The following is a 13,116-nucleotide window of genomic DNA, read 5'->3' on the forward strand; positions in this document are numbered from 1 at the left end:
TTTAATTGTCATTACAATTTGCTAGATATATTGTCCATATATGATCAGCGGAGTTTGCAATAACCCTTGGTCTAGGAAACTTTTTTTTCCACAAAGTACGTGTTTACCGAGTCGGGGCTTTCTAAGCTAAGACTCTCCGAATCCGAGTTTATATTTCGTTCTAACAATACTTTGGACAAGCTCGATTTGCCCCCTCAGCCTGTGAAACAGGCCATTCCGCGGTTTGATATCGCTTAGCTGATCAAAAGTAGTAAAGTCACAACCATATGTATCGTTTCCGTTGTCACGGTAACATATATCATGTCGCATTGTAATTTCGTCGGCTTGATTATAGGGGTCCTCGTCCGGGATGTGATTGTCGTTTTCATCAAGTTGCTTATCGAAACAATTCCAGGGACCTGTATACAAGTGACGTGGTCTAGCCATGTTTAGGTTTCAGTAATTTACAAATTAACTTGTGAATATCTAAACCGGACCCAATTACAGCTTGTTGATTACAACACTAGTGATAAGATACTCTTTTATATTGATCTAGACACATATTGTGGCCAGCTTTACAGTCACACGCTTTGCCTGCAAATTGGCCTTGCAATCTTGTTATAATTTAATTGTCGATTAAAATAGTATAGAAATTCTTCTCATTATATGATATACAGGCAATAGTGGGTCAAATTTAAGAAACATACTATTTTTCCGACCACATTTAGTACAAATAATTTTCAGCATTAGTCTGTTATTTGTGGCAGTTTCCGTAGCTTGATTTGTATTTTCCGTGTAACTTCTCCATTACAGGCAATACGTGATCATTTGTATATGTGCTTGTTATATAACACTGCATTGTATCGTTTTCCACGTTAGGTTTAGCTGTGAATTATAATATAAATTTAAAGAAATCACCAGCGGGGTACGGTTGTATCAGGAATGCTTGAATTATAGCCCTTTGTTTGATAAACATAACGCAGTAATATCCAAAAGCTGCAGTTCCTACTTGCTGTAGTTGATTAGAAGAATAACTGATATTTTTATTTTTACTTTTGGGACGATAACACGTAATGTTTGATAATATCACATGGTTGTAGTCCAAACTAATCAACATAATTGTTTTTATAAAGAACTACCTAATTCGTGCCAGATCCATCAGTAATAGTTTGGATATTTATAACACAACTTCTCTCTCCAGTTTGAATCGCGAGCTCATCTTTAGAAAATACTCCTTGAAATCATTCAGTTTATCTAAGATCTCAAAGTTGCTCAACGGATTTCATATCCACTGTCAGCATCCTGTTATTTTTGCATAGCTTCATTTAAATACATACGAGCTCTAGAAACGTTTATATCAGCTGCAGCTGTGAAATTACATTTGATCGCTCGTTCGGGATACTGATTAGAATTTACTTCGACAAATATTCGTGTGCCATCAGCGCTGTCAAAAATTGAATTGTTTTGAAGTTGATCTCTATTCTGACGTTGAAACACAATAAATACATGCCTCGGCAATTGTTCGCTTGTCGCTGTTGTTATTCGCTATGTGTTTTACGCTGTGCTTGGTACTGCATTTTGATAAATTTTGTTCTGTTCAAAGTTGTTTTTTTTTGCTATTCGGTCAACATTGTCTCAATTTATACTAAGTTATCAATAGACGGAACTGTCCGTGGCATCCACATTGCCAATCGTGAAATTCCAAAAGCACTATCACCAGCCGCTTCAGATTTCAACAGACAGTCCTTCTGAAAAGCTCGATCAGGTATAAGTGTATGTTTTACACCACGAAATACCTTATTATAGTCTCTACAAAATCAGATTATTGTGCTAAGAGGCAGCATCATTTTTATCTGATGTGAACTATATGTCAAGGTAATTCTCTTTAGCAACTGTCATTATAGTTGGATCTAGAGTTAATTAAAACAGAAACGTACTGAGCTGTTGCTAACATTGCAACTTGGTCACCATCATATCATTAAAAAACTTTGTTAGTGCAGCTCGAACATTATCAGCAGCATTATAAGTTGCTGGAGTTGTTCCATATCTTACATGAACAGGTGCTAATAAAATTAATATTAGTGCGAGTTCCATCATCGTTAGCACCAGCAACAGGTGCAGTAACTTTAAAATCTATTTTATTAATATCTTCCTTTCCAGTTGATATATAGCGCTTCTAAGCAAACTCCATCCGCTCTTACAAGTATAATTTTAGAATTTGCATTTACTTGCATTACACCTCGAACTTCGAGTACAGCCTTAATTGGTAATATAAACACGTTCTCGTCTCTTGTGTTACACTTTCGCAATCCAGCTGTATTAGGTTCGTTTAAGTGTTTGTCGAGATAGTCAACATGCGTTAACTATGCTGCCGAGTCGTCCATCGTTACTTCCTCAGTTAGATCAATGCATTATTTAATCGACATCTTTTATTCTCGGTTATATAAAATTAAAACAAAAATTGGGATGGTTATATTAGGCTTAGATCATGTCATCAGCTGGTAATAGCCGTTTCTTTTGTAGTTTTTATCAGTGCCTTAGTAGTTTCTGATGTTGGTGATATTTCAGAAATTGCTTGCTTTGTATCCCGATCGCTTAGCGTTGCACCTTTAATTGTGTCAACAATCTTCTGTCCAACGACTGAGCCTGCTTCAGATGATGCTGTTGTTGCAAATGCTTTAGATTCATCTAACGAGATACGCGCTATATTGTTTGCAATCCCAGGTACTTTTTCAATTATTTTTGAAAATATATTTCTAAAGAAACTGCCTACGATAATTCCATAATAACGTTTTTCTTGTTTTATTTTGTTATACAAATATCTCGACAGAATTGACTGTGATTAGAGTTAACAGGCGAGAAGAGCTAACCGACATCAAGTGCAGATAATATGCTATAATTTCGTTATTAAGACTTAGCTGTTGGCCGGATTGCTCAGTCAATATCATCGTGATAGAATATAATTGATTTTCAAAACAGACAAGATAGTAGATTATTTGTCTTGGATGTACTTGCATTAGTGAACCTGATGGTACGTCAGAAGCAAAAACTGTATATAGTTTGAATGTTATTACTACGTATTACATACGACCCGCTGGCCATGAAGCAATTTATTAAAACCGAACTTACTTTATTATTTCCACGGGTGACTCACAATCGTATGAAATTGAAGCAAATTGCGATTTTACAGAACCATGTTGTTTTCGAGAAAATTATAACAACGGACAGATGTTATTTGTGGTACTAACATCAAAAAGTAATTCTGGCAAGCAATGTGTTAGAGATTGGAATGAGTTCCAAATTATCTCATGCAGATTCAATCTTAGTTGTAATTAATAACGTTATTGTTTTATCTAGATCTGTAACGTTATAAGCGCCTTGCTGTATCTTGATATAAGTCAATATTGGGTCAGCTGGCTGTATCGATTGAAATGTAAAATCGTCATTCAAATTAGTTCTGATATGTGCCGTAGCGTGCCAAGCAGTAGCTGAAACTAGTCCTATTTCGTATTGTTGATCGCTCTCTAGGTTGATTGGTGGATTGCAAATAACATAAAAGTTTGATCTGTGATGAATCAAGCAGTAACGTTGTTGACAATATTCCTACCTTATTTGATAGACAAAACTGAACTGCTGCGTTGCCGTTAGCGAATCAAATCATTATTTAAACTATAATATTTGTTGGATACTAAATAGCCGTTTGATCTGAGATTATGTAAAATTTCAAAAATTTTTGTTGTCCGTTTCTGTGCTCGCATTCCCTGCTTCCTTTGATGATATCAATAACATCAGTCTATCAACTATCTCAGCTGTCGAGTTAAAGATTCTGATGCCGTATCCTCTCTTTTACTTTACTCGTATCTCATCAAGAATTCATGCAAATGTACTCAGTTTTGTCTTCCATCAGTAAACCCTTTTCCCCTTATAATCTTAATATAATTGCATGCAATGATACCTTTTCTGTATTTGTCATATAAATCTCTTCCATCTACCAGATCAACTGATTCCATAACTTCGAATGCGCTGTCATTGTTTGCTCAAATTGTTTCTAGATGTACGATGATTTTATTCCTTTCATCTGCTTTCATTCCTTTTGTTTCTTTTACTAAAGCTGATTTTGCGAATAATTCTTTATCAAAATGTATGTACTGATCCAAAACATTATCAACATTTTTATTGTTAAGCGTATAGATAAATTCTATTCGTTTGTTCTCTTTTATTTCCTCTGGAATCAATTTGTGTATTGTTTCATCTGATGATCTCTGCTCGTCCATTTTCTTATCCATTTCTTTCTAGGTTACAGCTGGTCTTGCCTATTTGCTCAATAACTTATTCTGAAACTTTATTCTTACCTTCTTCAACTATGCCAGGTAATCCTTATTACCCCGCTTTTCCATATCTTCTGGTGATATCTGCCTCTTTGCCAAGCACTTCTTCGGCCACTGATCTAAACAGTCTAGCAGTTTCTTCTGCAGTTTGATGTAGACCACGACGCTCTTGCTCAACCTTCCTCATGATAAATGCCCTGTTTGCAACAAATATCTTAAGAAACCTCTATTCGTTTAAGGCCAATTTTTCGTTTAATTTATTTTGTTAGAATAAGTTTAGATATTTACTGATATATTATTTTTTACAGTCTAACCAACTGTCTATTCCACATCGAAGCATACGATTTGGATCTCTTGCTAGCTTATCAAATGAAAAGAAAATTCTCGCCATCACCAGTAGCGTTATCATAAAGTTCTGCACATTTGTCTTTTAATAACCCCACCCCACCCGTGCTGTTATCTGGATATATTTTGTACGTCGATATTCTTTGGTCCAGCAAATATTATGACATAAGTGTAGTAATTTTAAGTGCATTTGCTACCACACATGCGTATTTTCTTAAAAAATTGGGTGGTACAATTACAGGTGCGATCGATATGGTTCATAAGAAGATAACTTCCACGTATGTACCCGTTTATACCCTTGCTAAAATGAAGAAAAAAAAAAGAACTTTACGTTCCGCTGGTTCACCCGCGAACAGCGATAACTTTGCAAGAGTTACCAGAATGAAAGGCCCTCAACTGAAACACTCTATCAGAGACTTTGGTATAATTAGCAAACATTGCCCTGTAAGTGACTGCGAGGCAAGACTTTTAAAAGTTGAAACATATTTGATACATACACTGCTTGAGAAAATGTTCTGACGATTGATAAATCAAACCATATAAAAACATTATTTCGTGGTTTTAAGGAACCAGAGCAAGAGCCACTAAGAAAGATTATGATGAGCTTGACAAACTGAGACAAGAAAATTCAAGTTTCTTAGAATTCGTAAGCTCAAAGACACATTTACAAAACGTTGAATATTTCATGCACTCGGTATGGACTATAACGATAAAAGACGCTGTTAAAATAGTAGATAACAGTGCTGGCACTTACCTGCTAACAACAGCATGTCTAGTTCTGATAGACTGTGTTATCTGCGATACAGAAAACTAAAACGTATATCACATTAATGCAGACCTAAACGCAAGATCAGAAAATAACTTTAGGATTGAGTTACATGATGGTTTCGAAAAAGATATATTGTATCAAGAGCTTGACGATATTGCAAATGTAAAAAATATTATTGGAAGGTTATGAAATACATCATAGTTTTAAAACAATTACATTGAAAGACCATAAAAAGAAGCTTAAAAGTTACTGACAGATGCACAATACAAACATATCAAAGAGCAGATAGCTGGATATCTGAACCTACCAACAATATATATATATATATATATATATATATATATATATATATATATATATATATATATATATATAACGGATGCCGATGTTCTCGTTCTTTAACGTTTTGCAACATCGTATACAATTCTCAGGCAGGATCTAGTACTTAAAAGAGTTAAGCTGGGATATTGTTGTTGCTATTAGTTATATCGACGAAACAGAAGATATGTATCGTGATAAAAAATTAATGATACTAGCAAAATTCCAAAACATTTTGATCCTCCATTTTCATACTCGGTTTTAACATATATCAGATATATCGATATCTCATCTGAAGTGTATGATAATTAAAGACTGTCTTGCCAATCCTGTCAATAAAAATTTAGTGACCTGATCGATAAGGTTTCAGCTGAAAATGCCTTCACTACTGCAATTGAAATAATTACGGAAACGGTGTCATAATGACGAAAAGCAATAATAGACTTCATTCATATTTCATCCTTGGCAACGATAGCGACGAGCTGATCAAATACTATAAATAATACCATAAAAGAATTACTGTCAGACAAGCTAGAAAAATGTATAGTAAAATAATAAGAGCGATGAACTAGAATCCTATGATACTAACAATGAGTTTAATTATTTCGTTGGGGGGATATTAAATCCAGTATTGTTAATAGTACTCGTGGTAGGTACTTTGTATCGGCTGTGAATACAAATATTGGACCAAAAAGCAAGAATAAAAATATGCCTTGTAAAATAGCAAAATCAAATTATAAAAAAATTCTTAACCAACTTTGAGCTTATCTCGGAGGGGAAATTTTTATAATGCTAGATATAATACGAGGAATGCGGGTCAAAAACCATTTGCTTGTAGATATTATATAGAACAGAGCTGAGAAATTCGAAAAACGATAGTCAGCAAATTGTATGACAATTTTAGGTATAGTAAAAATTTTGTGTGAAATATAAATTACAATACAAGCCACAATGCTGTAAAAATAGCAAAAGGAAGTACCTGACGGCCAGGTTAGATAGCTCTCATCATGGGTAGTTGTTATATTGTTTTTCCATTTTCTCTTTTCAGTTTTGCAGTTGTTGGATCCCTGTGCGCAATAGAGTTTGTAATCAAGCACACCTCTTAAGTAAACTACGGATCCTTTAAAATAAACACCCTTAATGAGGTGGGGGATGGGGTGCCAGGCGAGTTGCACCTGGAATTAGGTTTCTACAATTTTGAAATTATCCGTTTAAATATATCTCGTATTTTTCAATGCACCGGTGAAGCTGCCCCCCGCCTCTATTATAATAGTTTCTGTGGAACGCAAGACACTATTTTTATCGTATTTTTCTGGAGTAAAACGTACGAAGTCGTTTCCACTTGTCGACCTAACGTTTGTATGTTCGCCTTAACCACACGGATACCGAGCTCTTACAGATATACAGAAAAAATCTAAATATATAACCATACGAAGCAGACACTGAGCTGAGCGTGTTGGTAAATTATCGATTTAAAAAAATCTAAGGAATTGTGTTTGAATGTTAGATATAGTAATTTGTGTGAATGGTAGGACTAGTAATTTTGCGTGAAATATAAATACAAATCGCTAGCAATTTCAAGTAAAAACTGCCCAAATAGACTATAATGGGCGTTTCTAAGCCAAACCCTATTTCGTGTGACGACGATGAATGAGTCAGTAATTGGCGATAGAGCTAGGTAATGAATAATGAAATCGACGCTGTTGCCTCAACATAACCATTTTCTTATTTTGCTTAGATCAAAATAGGGCATTGGATGGGGTAATCATGCTTTCATCCAATACAATTTGACATATTCACACGTTTAACTGCACCGTCAAATGATCTCTATTGTAGATAGTTAAGTTCGCTAAACATAAAGATCTGATAGCGACCGCAGCATTCATCATATGGCATCATGATTATACATTAATGGGGATAACTATTTGTTGTTGAAACTGTAGATGTATGATAGTGGTCGAAAAAACAAAAGAAAAAATCATACTACTAAAATAATAACTAAAACAAAAGTTTATCAAAACAATATGGCTGGTTTTGTAACAATTGATCGCATAATACAAAAACTGTAAATTGGATAAAGTTCCTGGCAACTATTTTGTTCACCTTGATACTTGAAACATAGCCTTTTCGTTTTGTTTCTGTCAATTATCATTCTGCATGACAAAGTTGCCTACAGTTTTTCATCCATAAATCTCTAACAACTTACTCAATAGTGACGACGAATGAATGATGGATGGCATGCACATTATCAACTTCAAGCTTTTTCTAATGAATTTAGTTTTGATAATTTTGATACTGTTGACGAATCGAATCCAAACCGCTAGGATAAATATAAAATTAATATAACGAATATAAGTACATGTCTGATTGTACTGTTGACGATGGTTTTGTTTTGAGAACAAGTATACAAGAGGTATCACATAGATTAATAACTGGGTATGCATGAGACACACAGGAATGCAGTTGCTTTGCAAAACTGTCCTACAACATGACTTTAAACACATATTCCAATAGAAAATATACAGCCTAATATATTAATTATCAGACATACAAATTGATTAGCAAACAGACAAGATTTTACATCCATAACATGGATTGGTTTTATAATACATTAAAGACAAGCTACGCCGGATAAAGGCTATCTAAATTTTGAAATGTATATGCTGCTAAAATGTGCTACTACTGCATTATACTAGAGGTATGCCATTAAGGCAAAAACAATTGAAACGTACGAATAAATTTAAGTAGTTATTTAGGAAATAGTCTTGTCTGCTTTTGGTCGTAATACTTAACTGCAGCGAAATTAATTTAGGAGGTTTTGTACAAATATATATTAAATATTTGCTGCAAGTCACGATGGAATAATAAGGCAACAAATATATGCAGATCAAAGACATATTTACTGTAAAGGAAGAAACAAAAATGATAACATATATAATCTATTGAAATTGCCGCCTCAAAAATTAAACTTTAAAAGTAGAAATCGAATATTATAAATTTGACAACAGTAGAAATATGAGAGCGGAGAATAAAATAATGTGGTGACGATATTTACAATTCACTGCAATATCCTGACAAGTTGAATGCGTGGTAGGATTGGTGCTTAAAATTGCTGAGAAAGTTTTCGATTTTGCTTTCTGAACATATGATACAACTTGCTGTCATTTGTGGGTTAGCTATTTGTAATTTTAATCAAAGAAATAATGAAATAATGTAGAGGAATAGCGGTTTGGTAAGTAGTATTACAGCTTCAAGTATCCACGATCTTGAAGTAATTGGTAATTTTGCCGCCATTGCTGCTTTTAAAGTTTTAAATTCTCATTTGTCGTCTGATTATCCTAGTATCTAGTATCTAGATGATTGCATCATACTTGCAGAACAGCCATCGTTTTTATGGTTGTGATTCCCTGCATAACTACTTCTTGCTTTTTCTTTGTTTCGACATAATGTTGAATTTTGTTTATCAGCCATTAGAACATTTATTTATTACCTGGCCTTTGATGGTAGGGTTCCATTAAAGTTTAAATGCTTTGCTAACTTTCTTGGAATGGTTATTTCCAGTGGTACGAATCAGTTTCATCGTGTAGGTATTTATATTTCAAACCGCGTTCTGTCGTTATCAACAATAGCGTACTTACGAAATTGGAGGGAAGGCGCAATTGCCGTTGGCAAAATAGAATTTGAGCTCCAGATGTCTTGGGGCGCCAAAACCAATTTTGGGTCGCCATCATGTTCCTCAGTATTCAAAAGTATTTGCTGGATACACACACACACACACACACACACACACACACATATATATATATATATATATATATATATATATATATATATATATATATATATATATATATATATATATATATATATATATATATATATATATATATATGTGTGTGTGTGTATGTGTGTTTCTGAATAAATATGTACATAGCTATAACGATGCCTACATCATTCTACACTCTCCATCGACCCCTCACCCCATCCTCGCAACCAATCACCCACAAAGCAAAGTATATTGCTTTGTTCCAAGGTTATTTTAATGAGGTTTAATCCTTAACTTAAAGATATGTCTAGGTTCATTTTATTAATCCAGATAACGTGCATTGTCATTGTCAGAAAATTTCTTACTTTTATTTACAATTCTCAGATCCACTATGTTCCGTGTATTGAGCACCATCGTGTTGATGTTTGGAAGTTTCACCACCTGCACGCTAGATCCTCAACGATGTCCTTCTGGCTGTACATGCACTATAGATACAATCGACGCGAAACTCAGTGTTTCATGCGAGACCGTTACTCACAATTCACCATCAAATTATTCTCCATTCCCAACAGTCCTGCCAAACAACACACGGGTATTCCTCTTTATGGTCGCACAAGAAGACTATACGATGTATGAAGAATTAGTATCATTTGCCGACATTACATGGAGACAGATCGAGGAAATCACGTTGCAGCGTGTAAGAAATCTTAATTTGAACAACATAAGTCTAGGCGGCGTTCCGAGACTGCGGGTCTTACGCTTGAAGGAGGACACATTAAGATATATATCAGATCCAAGAGCGTTTCTTCTGATACCAAACATAGAAATTCTGGACCTAAGCTACAATCCTTTTCTGTCGCTGCGAAGTGTTGTTGAAGTCTTAGAACAATCGCTTCCAAATTTAAAATATTTGGATCTCTGTAACTTACAACATAATTTTAGGGAGCCATTTATTTTGAACAAGAAATTTGCAATGGCTATTGAAAATAAACCACTTATTACTCTCAACGTGAGTGACACTAAGATGTCCTTCATTGAAGATATACTTATATCTGAGTCTATCCGATACATAAACTTTTCACATACTTCAACTGTATGGTTTCCTCGCCATGGAGCAATTAAGTTGTTTCCCAGTCTAGAAGAAATCGATCTTTCCCACATTTCATTTATTCCGAAACGATATGTTTTTAAAACATTTAGTCACACTATATCATGCGATCGAGATAGGCTACTAACAAAAAGATTGATGATCAATAACATTATTATCGCTTATCCCATTGATCTAGTCGATTATCGTTTGCGGGTTAGGTGTAAAACTATTGGTATAGAAGAACTTTACATTCGTTACTCAAAAATTCGATGGTTGAATGTTACAATTAATATAACACTATTAAATCTAAAATTGGTTGATCTTGAAGGAAATTCTATGGAAATGTTGTCACCAGAATTGATGCAAAAGGCTCCAAATTTAAAAGAGATTTATCTCGCAAGGAACATGCTATCGACGATGGTAAATATTGGAAATCTATTTGAAGGCAATGTAGAGTTGGAAGTCTTAGATCTCTCCCAAAACGGATTTAAATTAATACCTTGGTCGATGTTCATGCATACTCCAAAGCTTAAAACTTTACGTCTCCAAGGAAATTTATTGTCGGTTTTCCATTTTTCAGTTGCACAATTGCTCATGCTCAAGGTATTGGACTTAAGAGATAATCTGATAAAGTTCATTTCAAAAGACACGATTAATGGAATAGTGTCCATCGGTAAGGCGCAAGCTCGGTTGAATAACAATGCGGATAATGCAAATAGATTTGGAAATGAAAGTGAAGCTGTATCACAAATGAATAATACAATATTATTAGGCGTGTCAATGACTGATCAATTAAATCAATTAACCATAGACCTAACCGGTAATATAATGGAATGTATGTGTGATAGAATTTGGTTTATTGAATGGATATTATACACAAATATAAGACTTTCGGGTAAGCACTTATACAAATGCAAATTCGACAATGATTTGAATTACATGACGTTTCGGCTTTCGAAACACATAAGGTACAAGTGTAAACTGAAGGAATTTTTTGGTGCAATAATAGCAATACCATGTGGTGTATTTCTAACGACAATATGTGTGTACATTATTGTAAGAAGACGACGAATTATAAAAGGAAATCAAACACGCGTTGATGCATTGATAGAGAGATACAATGTGGATGACAACAAAGATCGGCAGCGATATCTAGTGTTCTTGTCATTTGCAGGTAAAGACAGTGAGCTTGTGAATAATTATATACAGCCCAAACTGAACACATATTTGAGAGAAAAATTTGGTGATAATGACAATTTGATATGTACTGGAGATAGTCATTTTACCCCTGGACGCTGGATTGTTGAAGAGATTGATCGATGCCTGACTATGAGTGATGTGTTTGTCATGGTTGTAACAGAACATTTCATCAAAAGTGAGTGGTGTAAATACGAAGTAATGTTGGCCAAGCAGAAAAACAAATTGAAGGTACTGCTTGTTAATGAGGATGTGTACCAGAAAAGGATTCCCTCAGCACTAAAAGATATTCTAAAGGTTTGTACCCGAGCAACATGGAGGCTAGAAAAGGATCAATTTGTCATTAAACCAGACTGGTGTAAGATCTTTGAAGGCATGGTAAAAGCAGCAATAAAAAATGGCGACGAAGCTGAGGACGCGATATAAATATATAATTTCGCAAGTTTTTTCCTGTCATTATAAGTGATGCCTTGTTTGTATTGAGGATTGATACAAAGTTGTATTTAATGTGGATGGCACCAATTACTCTGGGTGGGCATGGGTCTGGTGTCAAGGGTGGATGGGAAACATCAAGTTTCAGTTGATGGTTATTTAAACAGGAGCACATACATGAACTCATCTACGTACTTGATTGACATTTTGCATTTTCTAGGATAAGACACTAGCAGTGAACTTCTATTACAGTTATAAATGTCTTCGCAAGTGACACACAAAGTACAATATATTAAATGCTTTCGTTTATTAATCTTTGCAAACGCTGTTTAGAAAAGAATTATGTTATATTTGTGAATCAACAGATCTTTTCCTTGACATAAATGAAGATAAATGCTTTTTTTCTGGTTATAGTTCTATTATTCAAAGACCATAAGTGTTTTTTGGATTGTCCGTTGTCTGTCATCTGTTAGCTTTTACAACAAGTTTTTGTTAGCTCTGTTCCCCCTAATTTTCTTAGAGGATGATATGAAGATTTACTCACACATTTATTTTATGCTGGTATTCGGTATAAATGAAAATTGTGTAGTTTGGACACTCAAAAGGACCTCCGCAACAGTCATCCTGAAAATATTGTTATTGCTAATGGCTATATCAATACTAGTTTCTCCCTGAAAGGCTTCATATTATGTCTTCTTATTTCTCGCAGAGAAATAGCGTCAGTCTTAATGCTAACTTGGTAGTTGCACAAGACACCTTAACTAGCTTTTTCATACGTATGCCCCCTTCCGAAAAGAAACATAAATATACACAATATTAGGATGCGAATACGTATTATCAATAATCATCATCCTTAGAAAGTCGTAACAATAAGTAATATAAAAGGAAAATG

The sequence above is a fragment of the Sinohyriopsis cumingii genome, chromosome 14 (assembly GCF_028554795.1).
Source record: "Sinohyriopsis cumingii isolate HCF-2022 chromosome 14, ASM2855479v2, whole genome shotgun sequence".
NCBI classification, from domain to species: Eukaryota; Metazoa; Mollusca; class Bivalvia; order Unionida; family Unionidae; genus Sinohyriopsis; species Sinohyriopsis cumingii.